Source organism: Pseudopodoces humilis, chromosome 17 (genome assembly GCF_049639895.1).
Source record: "Pseudopodoces humilis isolate 2021_Gansu_Grassland_sample_001 chromosome 17, ASM4963989v1, whole genome shotgun sequence".
NCBI classification, from domain to species: Eukaryota; Metazoa; Chordata; class Aves; order Passeriformes; family Paridae; genus Pseudopodoces; species Pseudopodoces humilis.
The window spans coordinates 8,648,486-8,660,918 of NC_142216.1; positions in this window are offsets into that span (position 1 = coordinate 8,648,486).

Here is a 12,433-nt window from a genome sequence, read left to right on the forward strand (position 1 = left end):
AGAGAAAGACAACTTGTTTTCTAAACATTGTTCATTCTCAACCAGCATCTTAGGAGGGCAAAAAACATGTGAAAGATGGGTACAGCACACTCAGCTTCTGCTGACAAGCAAGTGTGAGGAGTGTCAGGAGCACTTTGCGTTTCTCCTGCACTTGGAGAGTGACCAGTTAAATCTTTTCTGACACAAAAGTGACTTAATGGTAAAAATCTATGCCCCTTGACATCAGAAACATATGTACCATAGAGAAGGCACCTCCAATTAAAGGCAAAAAAAAGTCAGATCTTCATTCATCTAACTCCAGAGAAGACAATGTAACTGTGCTCATTAACACCAACAGTCTGTACTGACCACAAATGAGTGAAGTCTGAAGAAAAAATGTGCCAAGCATATACCTGCAAAAATTTTACAATTCCTTTTCTTGGGTGTGTACTTTCCTTTTATGTTTACATTGGCAACCTTGAATATAACTTTAATGAGCACTGTGGCTAATGAGAAACTAATGAGAAACCATCTGTTGAAGTGACCAAGGCAGTGAATAACAACTAGACACTGACAACACTGGAAAAATGAAATCAAGATTGTGGGGTAAAATATCCTTTAACCTAATGAAAGGATTTCCAGCCAAACACTCCCGTCCACCTCTTCAGCTGTATTAGCTAGTCTGCTGATGGATATGGTCTCTTTGTATGCACTTAGCCTCTCTTTTATCCTTAGTCGATCCCATCTCCGACAACAGTGTACTGAGATACTCGTAATGATGTGAAACTCACTTCCCAGGAATACCCAGAGATAAAATACCTTTTCCTAATGTGTTCAGCTCAAAGAACAGCATTAATCCAGAGACAGCAATGCAACTGAGCTCAGCTTTCAGATTCCAGAGGTCAAACTGCAAGCCATAGGGAGAGATCAATCATGAAGAACATTGCCCAGTAGTTTCCAGCCTTGAAATTAATACAAAAAGGCTTTAATTGAACATTCTGACCAAAAAAAAAAAAAAAAAAAAAAAAAAAAAGAAGAAAATAAAGGAAAAATCATTGTAGAAATTGTTGTCATGTTTTTGGCTCTTACAGAGGATGAGAAAGGGATTCAAACTGTTCTAAGGCTGTGGTAATACAAGGATCACACTTTTTCAACAGGAAAGTTGTAAGTCTGTGCAACACAACTGCAAACATGGATGGCTTGGGTTTTCATGGTTGGCTACAAGATTTCAACTACTTAAAGCACACCTTACTACTTGGGAACCATGGAACTGGATTGTTTGTTTACATGAGACACCTATAAAATGAACATAACATCTAGGTTTCAGCTGAGACAAACAAGCAGAGCCAGAAGGTGACCTGTGATCAGTTCTTAAGTGCCAGATGAGAATACATATAGCCTATTAGAATAATAGTTATATTTGTACAAAAATAAAAGAAAACAAAATAAAAAAGTGTACTGTACGTAGTTCTGTTTAGAAAAAACTGTATTTTTACCTTTAATAAAATTATCTTGTATACTGTAATATTTTTACCTAAAAATGGAAAAAAAATAAAATTACCTCATAATATTTTGTTGTACACTGAGTGAAATATTTGCTTGATCTTTTGACTGTCCTCATAAGAAGAAAGAATATATTTCATGGCAATACTACTTGCTCCCTACTCACTTTTCCAGCCACTGTGTAAAACTTTTTTTCCATTTGAAAAACCAACGCTATTGTCACAGCACTGTCTTAAAATTTAATCTTATTACAGGTCTACATCTGGCTCCTGATCAAAGTATTCCTTCACCCTTCCCATTTCCTGTTTCAGGGGTTTAAGGAAAATTGTCTTAGGTAGAACTTACAAGGACCAATGTAATTTAAATTTCTCATTATATTGAATGCAAGTCCTGCAAAAAGATTTAGCTGAAGTCCTAAGATGCACTTATATTTTGTATATTTAAATGCAGCTCAGCAAAATGCCTGATCTACAGTACAGCAACACCTACAGGAATATTGTTCTCCTGATAAATATTGCATTCAGTGCATGCTCTGGTCAGCACAAAGAACACCCTACTGTGGATAACTGCTGAATTTTTGGCTCCCAGGTGAAGGTACAGCTGTGCCCATCAGTTTCTGTCCTTCCAGCCTCTGCACAGGTGAAGCAGTGCAGTCCTGCCACAGGGAGTTAGTGTGCTGCTCTCACTCAGGAATCTGCCAAGAAAGAGCACAATATTCACTAGGACTTCAAAAGTAGACTAAAAGATGCATTTATATATATATATATAAAAAAAAAAGCTTCCTCCCCTTTTGCATTTACATTCTTGAAAGTATCAAAGTACAGAGACTTTATATAAATATTCATGACAAGCAAAATCCCACTACATCAGAGCACTTTTCTCACCTGGTCCCAGTAACACACCCAAGGAAGTTGCTCACTGTGTATTAATGGCCTGTCGGCAGAAACAGAGTTATTCTCCAAGGTCATAAGAAGTTAAAATTAAGAAGCTTCACTGAAAGAGAATCCTGACAGAATTTAGAGTTTGAAGCAGAAAAATCAAGGTAGGTGAGCCCCAGATTGGATTAGACCTGAGACATGTGGGCTCCCATTTCCCATCTCCAGGGGCACCTCCAGGCCGTGCAGTGTCACATCAGCCACCTGCTGGGCTGAATTTGATCCAGTCTATAACACCTCTGACCTGTAGCTTTGTAATGTAGGTTTTAGTATCCCTTGGACAAATTCATACTGTGAAGGGATGGAACTTTGCCCAAATCATTTGTACATACAGAATTATAACTTTTTATGGGAAATAAGAGAGGTCACATAAAAATGAAACTAATCTGAAGTCATCCACACAAAGGTGAATATTCTCCTAGAGATTGTTGTAATTCTGCAAATACCACAAGCCAATCAAACTGGAACTTAAATAGACACCCTGAGGAAGATCAGAACAAAGTCATTCACTAGCCAGTATTGATTTATTAACTGCACAAGTCTCTAGACAGTTGTTCCACACCTTGCAAAGGCCAAACCAAGTCAGCTGCTGCTAACAGAGAGGAAGAAACAGCAGGAAGAATTAACAGGACTTGGTATTTCATGGGGTTGAACTGCCTGGTGTTAAACCTCTGCTCCCCAGAGGTGCAAGTCCCAAAACAAAGGAGCTGCCCAAGGACATCTGGCACTGTGCCCCTGCTTTCAGCAGCAAGGGATGGGCTGTGCAGCCACAGGGCAGATGTGATGCTTCATGCACATCTTTGCTCTCCAGCTGGATTAATTTTGCCTGTAACTTTGTGGAGAATGACTAACAAATACTGTCCTCGGTTCCCAAAAAACATAGTTTAAAAACATAGTTTAAAAGTAAATATTAAGAAGAATGGTGTCATGAAAAGTGGCTTACAAGACTGCTTGCATCCTGACCAGAGCTCATATTAAATTGTCAGAGCTAGGCTTTATTTTTAATTAATCTGTGTGAGGAAAGCTTTTCCAGCAGGCCAAAAGAAATTGCCCTAATTAAAAGACACAAGAAATGAATGATCACTCAGTAAAGACAAGCCAGGACACAGTCCATCACCACAAAGGCAGGAGAGCTGAGCAGCACGGACAGGGTTCCAAACACAGCTCCAGCTGAGAGCAGATCTCTGCTGTACCATGGCCGGGTCTGGGCTGCAGCCCTGGGCTGCAGGGATGAGCCAGGACCAGCCCTGCACGGTGGGCAGCACCTGCCACACAACCCCTCTGCTGCCTGCCAGGCCCAGGAGGAGCCTGACATTTCATTCCTCAGGTGCCATTCAGGGCATTTCATTCCTCAGGTGCCGTTCAGGGCATTTCATTCCTCAGCTGGATTCCCTCACTGAACAACAGGCAGGGAAAGGAAAGCCACAGCTTCATAGCCCAGGCTGGCAGGCTGGGCTCAGATGGGCAGGGTAGGTGTTTCCTCTCTCCAGACACTATAAATACTTTCCTTGTGACCTGAAAAACAGTTCTGCCCCTGCTTTGGCCACAGATCTCTCACCACTCCAGTGTTGGATGCTGCAGGCAGCAGGTCCCGTTACTCCTATTTCACCTTGGCTGTGGCTGGGCTGTAAACCCTGCAGGGAGCAGAGCTGTGCTGGACAGCAGCCTGCACAAACTACTGCCTCAAGAACTTACATTTTAATTGAGAAAGGATGATGATTGCACAGGGGACATGAAATGGCCTTAGCTTCCAGTGAAGGAATGCAGATGCAGAGAAATTCAGTGATTTCCCTTAATGACCTGAAATGAAGGGGACAAAATTGGGGCTGTAGTTCTGAATCTTACTAGAGTGAAAATATACTCATTAGCTCTGCCTTCTCTTAGTCCATGTTCTTTGTAGGGCATATACTCCTCAGTGAGGGATGAGATCTGCCAATGCCTGATGCTGGCAGCACAAGAGCAACAGGAAAAAAAGAAAAGATGATTGCCTCAGTGATCATATATAATTTTGGGAAATCATTGCCTTCCATCCTTGGGAGATTTTCATGGCTCTATATCAATCATATGTCTTCACTGTTGTTGAATTTAAATCAAGTCACATAGAAGGGAAGATTATAACCAAAGGAGCAAAATAACTAAACTGGTTCTGGAATTTGTGATGCTTTTACAACAGGTGAAAGGACACTTACTTCAGGTCATTTGAGACAGATATTTAATACAAACCTGCCGTGTGACAAAGGGGATTTTGAAGAGCTTAAACAGCTAATGAACAGCTAATGATCCTGTTAATATATGACTAATGTTTACTGTAATGCAGACTAATATTTAATTCCCTTACTAATAATTAATTCTTGCGCTGCAAGGTTTTAGGTTTTAGGCTTACACAGCAGGAGCATGGGGGATGTGTTGAGGAGATGAATTTGTGTGTGAAGTCACAGCCCTGAGTTCAGGCTGTTGTGAAAGCAGTGGGCACGGCTCTGGCAGCACAGCACGCCCGTGTGGAGAGGGAGCAGGAGGTGAGGGTTATTCCCTGGTACATCCCGGTGGGTGGCACACAGACTCCATAGCAGGTTGCTTTTGCAAACAAGCCCATAGAAACCTGTCCCTGTGCTCCACCAGCTGAGAGCATCCTGCACTGTGCTCTGCTCTCCCCTTGGAGCAGGCTCCCGTCTCATTGTGCTGGTACCCAGCATCCTTCTGATCCCTTCAAGGAGTCTGGAGCAGGGATTGCAGTAACTCACTCCAAAATTTTCATTTGAAGATGAAAACTCCCATGAAATTAAAAAGCTGGTTTCATGCAAAAGTGCTTTCTGTACAATAACATGCTTTGGGCCAAATCTTCATCGTGATTCCCAAACAGAATTAAAAAATTGAGCTCATCCTAAAAAGAAGCTTGTTGGGCTCATGTGTTTAGAAGCAGCACTGACTGGTTTTGTCTGTTATTCCTGCAGGCAGCTGGGACAGACAGACAGGGATTCAGCAAGCTACTCAGAAGACCACACTCCTATTCCCAACTCTGTGTTTGCAGCCAGCCAAGTGAGGCCATAGTTTAGGGACTTTTATTTTTGTCACAGACCTCAGGCAAGCATTTGGGTGACTGGAGGCCAGCAGGCTTGTTGGAGGGGCAGCCTCTAAGCACACCTAGGAGCCGTACTCCAGCTCCCAGCTTTCAGGCAAAGCCTTAGTGAGATCAAAGTATGACAGGGAATGAGTAACAGACACCTCATCAGAGGCAACATTCACTGCAGAGTGAAAAGACACAACTAGAAGGAGACTTTTGTGCTTATTAAACACTCCTAAGCTTGTGCTGTGTCCCTGGGAACGCCTGGCTCGGTCCCTGCTGCCATCTAGGCATCGCACCAGAGCCACACTTGTGGTGATGCCCCAGAGCCACCATTCCTGCTGTGACAGGAGTCCTTGTGGGAAACACAGGGGAGGGAATGCTGGCAGAGGCAGCCCAGCACAGGCACAGGAGCTGCAGAGAGCAGCAGGGTCTTGAGGCAAAACTGCTGCCACTTTCCTCCAGGGTAGGATGGAAGGGATGATATTATAGACTTGAACCACAAACTTACAGCAGGTTTTGCTTTCAGAGCAGAACAAGGTGGGAGCAGGTGTCTGCAGGCAGGAGAAGAATGAGGGAGGAAATTTGCACTCATGGCAGCTGAGCTGTAGCATGGAGACTGAGCTGTGCCTCATTGCCCTTTAGGGTGAATTACAGTCCATGCACTCTGAGTTTTACTGCTGGATTTCTTCAAATATTTAGAAAAATATGGAGGGGAGGGGTGGTGCTCATGTTCTGCATCCATCCTAAAGTGAAAATGATGAGAAGGGAAAGGTGCAACTAAAAATATAATTAAAGGAGAGGAAAAAAAGGATGTCAGCAGGCATAAGAGAAAATAATAACCCTTTCTCCACTGGAGTTACAGCCACTAGTAGGAACTGCTGCCTGTGAACTCCTTCACCCAAGCTGTGGTGGCTCAGAGCCAAGCCCTGGGGACAAACAAAGCATGGATACACATACAGAGTCTGCCAAAAGCCACCCTTGACCCCAGACCCTGGCTATGACTCAGAGACAGCATCATAATGGGATGGGAATAATTGTGCCTGTCAATCTCAATTGATGCCACAGGCTGCAGTAAGCCCTCAGTCCCTGAAGCCCCCAAGTACCTGACACTCTGAAAGAAGAGAAACTGCTGTTTGTTTGTTTGTTTGATTGGTTTTTTCAGAAGTTTTTTTCCTGGCTTTTAACTGTTTGAAAGCTCCTGTACATACAGCGAGCTGTGAGGAGCTTCCCCATATTTTCTCCATGCTTTAGAATAAGCTGTGGGTGTCTCATAGGGATTTCAGTGGGAATGTGCATTCACAGGGGGAAAACACAATCCAGGGCACTCCCAAACACAAACTGCTCTGGATGGAAGAGAAGGGAGATGGAGCAGTGTCTCTTGCTGCTGGTTGCAGTAGGAGCCAGCAGGTTGTGCTCATGAACAAGAAATCCACAGCTCAGTCTCGGATGCTCCACAGTAAAAACAAAGCTACAGGAAAAATAATTCCTCTTTCTGCAGGGTTTCTCTCCAGCTCGTTATAGCAGCCTGCCTCATGGTTTAACAGCCTGTAAAGCTACAAGGATCTGGCACTTATTAAACTCTGCTATTAAAAAAATGTTGAACTGATGATTTCTTGTTAGAAAGTCAATATATCTTCAGCTAATTTTGAAACACTCAGAGAAGTTTTCTGCTTTTTACTGTCTTACTCTTTTTTGTTGTTGGTGTTGTCTCCCAGGGGACAACAGCTTTCAGTATCTCTCATTTGTACCTGTACAAAACATAGAGAGCTCCAGAAGAAAATTCCCTCTTCAGCTGAATTTTGTGTGTAGGACCTACTGTGGCCAGAGCTGCTGCTTCCATAAGGTAAGGATTCTGCTATTTAAACTCATTTAAAAATGTAAAAGTTAGGTTCTTTTCTAATCTGTGCCTACATAAGCCAACGCCAAACTGATTTAAATTACAAAATAAAAACGTGTTTCTGCTATCATCTCATATGCAGGGTTTCCTTCATTCATTCTTCCAATTTTAGTAGTATTTCTAACAAAATGTGGACAATTTTTACGTCTGAGGTACCAAGATATTTGTGATAGCAGAATGACTGACAGTTTTTTCCAAAATCTGATGGGGAATCCCTCCAGCATTCATCCTTCTTGGAGCTGGAATTAAGCCTTAATCCTCTTGTTCCCCTTTCGAGGCACAGAGTCCATCCTTGATTAAAGACAGCACTTCAGTCATAACCTGAATTCCATAAGTGCTTTATTCCTTTTTTCAAGAAACAATTGAACTTCTTTGACTGGGCCAAATAGAATAAACTATAAATAAAATAAATATTTTATATATATAATTATAATATATATAACATCATATTATATATATTATATAATTATATACTAAATATTATCTGCAATTAATTATTATGATATATTGTTAATAATTATATTAATATATTAATAATTATACATAATATGTTTATATATTATATATTATGTATTTATATTATATATAAATATAATATAAATTAAATAAAATAAATAGAAGGAATAAAGCAGACATAAAAGCACGCTGTAACTGAATTAGTGAAGATCACAAAAATCCAAAAGGTCTATCAAGAGCTCTGTGTGTCAGTGCCACTGCTCCTCGTGCTTCCCACAGCCCTGAATGGGGCACCTGGAGCCACCCCCACGCCAGGGCCCCCCCAAATGCTCAGCCTGAAGCACAGCCTGCATCTTGCTCGGGCACAGGGCTGTGGCTCAGAAACATATTGTTATCTAAGTCAATCCTCTCAGCCAACCAGTTCCAGCAACTCACTTTGAAAACACCACCCACGTTCTGTAAAAATTCAGATTTGCAGAGATGCAGCCCACAGAGATTAATGAGGGTTTGAATTTATGCCTCCAGAGCTTCCAATGGCTTGATTTTTCTGCTATACCATTATAATCTTCCTATGCATGAAGGCTGCTCACATTCTTCCAGAAAGGGCTTGATTTCACAGCTAATAAAAATTGCATTCCGGAAAATTAAATAAATAAAGCAGTTGCTGTTACTCAGGCTGTGTTTTAGCACAAGGTCTGGTGATGCAAATTAGGGTGCAGTGGCCAAACTGAGTTTCAGGTGGTATTTTTCTCAGCTGAAGCTCTGCTGTGTGCAGGTGGGCCCCATGAAAGGGACCCAGTGGGGCAGAGGCTCTGCATGGCCCCTCCACCTGTCCTGGCACTGGGGGGCACTTTCCAGCAGCCCCCAGAACATGATGGGGGTGTTCCCTGTGGAGAGCTTTTCACTCCAGGTTTGAGGAATAGCAGAAGCAAAAAAACCCTTCCAGTGTTCCTCAGCCTAGTGACAATTCCTCACCACTTAGCACAGATGCTGCTGGAAGCCATCCCACTGAGTGCACCCATAAAAAGCAATCAAGCACAGCCCTGCAGAGCACCAGAGTTTTGCCTTTCTGTGTGAGTGTTGCTTTTCAGATTTCATTTTTATCAAGTCTGAATTGAATTCTAGGGTAAAGGAGGGGCAAGGATCCCAGTACTGGCTGAAAAGCCAAATAACCTTGTTCACACAGAGTATCAGAAAATCTCTCTCCTGTCCACCTCTCCCAGAAAGGACAGAGACAACAGTTACCTTTTCTTAGCACTATCTCCTCATACATATTTCTGAGTGATCCAGGAACCTATAGAGCTGTAGGAAAGAAAAGACATTCTTCTCTACACATTACATGTGAGACACTCTGAAATAGCTCTCAGGATTGTCCCACAGACCAAGCCCAAAATGACAATGTGAACCACCACTGTCTGTCACTTGTGATATTCCTGCTTCTGCATCCGTTTGAGCCTCATTGTGCACAATCCAGCACAACTGTACACATTTCATGGTTAATGTACTCAAAATAAGCATTACTCAGACTGATGACTAGGTCTTCCCTTACAGCCATCTGGATGGTTTATTTTAGAAAGTGATTTGGAAAACAGTGCTTATTCATAATTATTCTGAGGGTTCCATCAGAACACAGGGGCTGTGGTGATCCAGCTCCTGCCTGGGTCCTGCTTTTCTCTCACTGGCCTCCTTCACATCCCCCTTAGTAGTTGCCACAGTTTTTGAAGGAGGAAAACCACATTTATCATTAACCACAGCTTGTCATCAGACTTTGAACTGCAACACCATGCAGGTCCCAGAGATGACCCACCATAAACTCACTGGCCCAGAGCCACCACACACACCTCTAGAACATGTCACCTTGCACTGGGCTGCAGCCACTTGACAGAGCTGCACTTTACATAAACGCAAATTAACATTCAAATTGCTCACTCAGGCCTTTGCTGGCATTGCTGCCTTTCAGTGTGTGTCACTTGCTGCACTGGAGCTATGATGGGCAGTGGCAGGTTCAGGATGCCACCAACACAGATCCCAGAGGCTGATGCCATCCTGACATGCAGAAAGGGAGAGGCTCTTGAAATTTAGGAGGGGTTCTTGTGTGTCTCATCCAAGCCTCATGGTGCCTAAATTATTTATCGTGCATTTGCTGCATTATTTATTGAGTCCCTTTTGCCCATACATGCAAGGAACATGAGCCAGTGGCTCTGCCACAGATTTCATACCCCATCCTAGTCCAGCAGTTCCTGCCCATTCTCCTCCAAAGGACAGATTACCATGCTATTTTCAAGGTAAATATGCTTTCCTCGGGTGCAGAGTTCTCCTTGGGTGTAAAGGTCCCAGCCAAGCTCTGGAGAGGCAGGATCTTGCTCAGCAGCTGTGACAAAATGAGCTGAAATTATCCCAAAAATCACAGAAGGAGTTTTTCTGTAAATGTAGCTCTGGTCAGTGTGAATAAGGAGCTATCTTTCTACCCCAGGATTCACAAGCCCTGGAGGGCACTGCTGTCCCTCCTGCTGTGGCCTGTGAAGAGGCCAGCCCAAGCCTGGAGCATCTCCCTTGTTTGAGCTGCTGGGTCTGGCATGAAGCTGTGTCAGGGGAGGTTTAGGTTGGGTATCCTCACCCAGAGGGTGGCTGGGCTCTGGAACAGGCTCTCAGGACAGTGGTCACAGCACCAAGCCTGTCAGAGCTCAGTGGGTGCCTGGACAACCCTCCCAGGGACAGGGTGAGGTCTTTGGAGCTGTCCTGTGCAGGGACAGGAGCTGGAATCAATGACCCTTGTGGTTCCCTCCCAGTTCAGGATATGCTGTGATTCCATGACTGGCTTTGCTCTCCCACATCAGGGCGAAACTTCTGTCTGCTGTTTCACCAAAGCCAAGGCTGCCTTTTCAGGGAACATTTCCATCTGTAATTACTGCACAATGGGACAAAGTGAGGGTGCTTTGATCACACATTCATGATATCTCCCCTGCTTTGAAGATAACTCTGCAGAGTGACAGCAGCTGTTTTAATCTCCCAGGTGGTGCCAATAAATGCAGGAACTGGTAGTTTAACACAGCGCTATCCGTGTTCTCATATTCCTCCAATATCTAATAATAGAACAAAACTGTGAAATATAGCAATGATCCCACAGCTGCAAATACCTATTTAACCAAGACAAGACATGTAAAGGATGGCTGTTAGCACCCTCCAAGCCAGGGAATCGTCAAATGCCCTCCCATCTGCAGAAAGGATTGCAGATTTCATTTTTTTCTCCAAAACCTGTAAGAGCAGAAGAAAAATAAGGATATTTTAAAAGGGTATCAAATATCATCACTGTCTGGAAGAGGATGGAACCTCTTAAATTGTCAGATTTCACAGCAGAGTCTGCATGACATTTCTGCAGGTCTTTCATAATCCTGCCCTGTCAGAAGGTTATAGGCTGCTTGAAATTTGATCTCTAAAGTAATTGCTAGCTGGGACAAATAAGCAAGACCATTCATTATATTTCACAAAGGACATAACAAAACACAAAAATAACAAGATAGAGGATAGATTTGGCTTGTTGAAACAGATGGATACTCCCTCAACTGCATTTCAAGGGCAGGAAGATGCACCAGTCTCTTTCCCACTGTGGGTTTTTAATAAAAGAAGCAGAAGCAAACAAGGAGGGTTGATACCATGAGGCTGCAAAGGCAGCTGCAGTCTCGAGAGAGGCAATTTTGCCTACAGTTCGTGCTGTGTGGTCTCTGGAGATGTATTTGCTGGCATTAATTGGCATGGAAAATCAATACAGCCATGTGCATAAGCTGCAGTTGTTGCCTGGGTCTGTCTTTCCTTCCCCTCCAATCTGAGATGTGCTGTATATTGTAATATATAAATTGCTCCTTGGGATGGTATGTGCCAACTCCACAGTGCCTCAAGTAAACTCATTTCTCTATAATCCCCTCTGGTGCAGAGGCTTATGAAGGCAGTTGTGATTCCTGGATCTCTGCCTTTGGCTACACCTGTGATTAATGGCATTCCCCAAGTCTTGCAGATTTGGGATTTTGAGAATATGGTGGGAGAAAATTTGAATTTGTCGGGCCCCAGGAGTCTAAAGTGTTTTGTGTCAAATCTTCCCTATGTGGGATTAGATTATTCCCATTTACACGTTATTTTATCCAGACTTTGCATTTCAAATAGCGATTCTTTAGGGGTCCCTTGAATCCATTTTTTGTTAAAGATGAAGAAACACACTCAAGATTTTTTGCTGCTCTTTCCCTTGAGACTCCATCTATTTTTAGCTATACTGTCCTGCATATTCTTCTCTTATTTAAACATGAACAGCTTACTCTTCTTTTTCATTTCTACTCAAGTTTTTACTGTTTTATTATTGGTTTTTGCATTTCTCTGGTGCTGGTGTGACATCCCAGAGAGGGCAGGATGGATGCCACACAGTCCCAACAGATATGTCTGCTCTTTCTGAATCTCTTGGACTGAGTGCCATTCCTTGCTCTTTACTGGAGATCTGCTAAGGGCTGAAATGACAATAAATAAATAAATTTAGAGACCACACTGTACACAGTTATGGGGGAGTTAAGCTGGCTGCTGGTTTTCCCTCTCAGTGGCTTTATCTGCAGACCA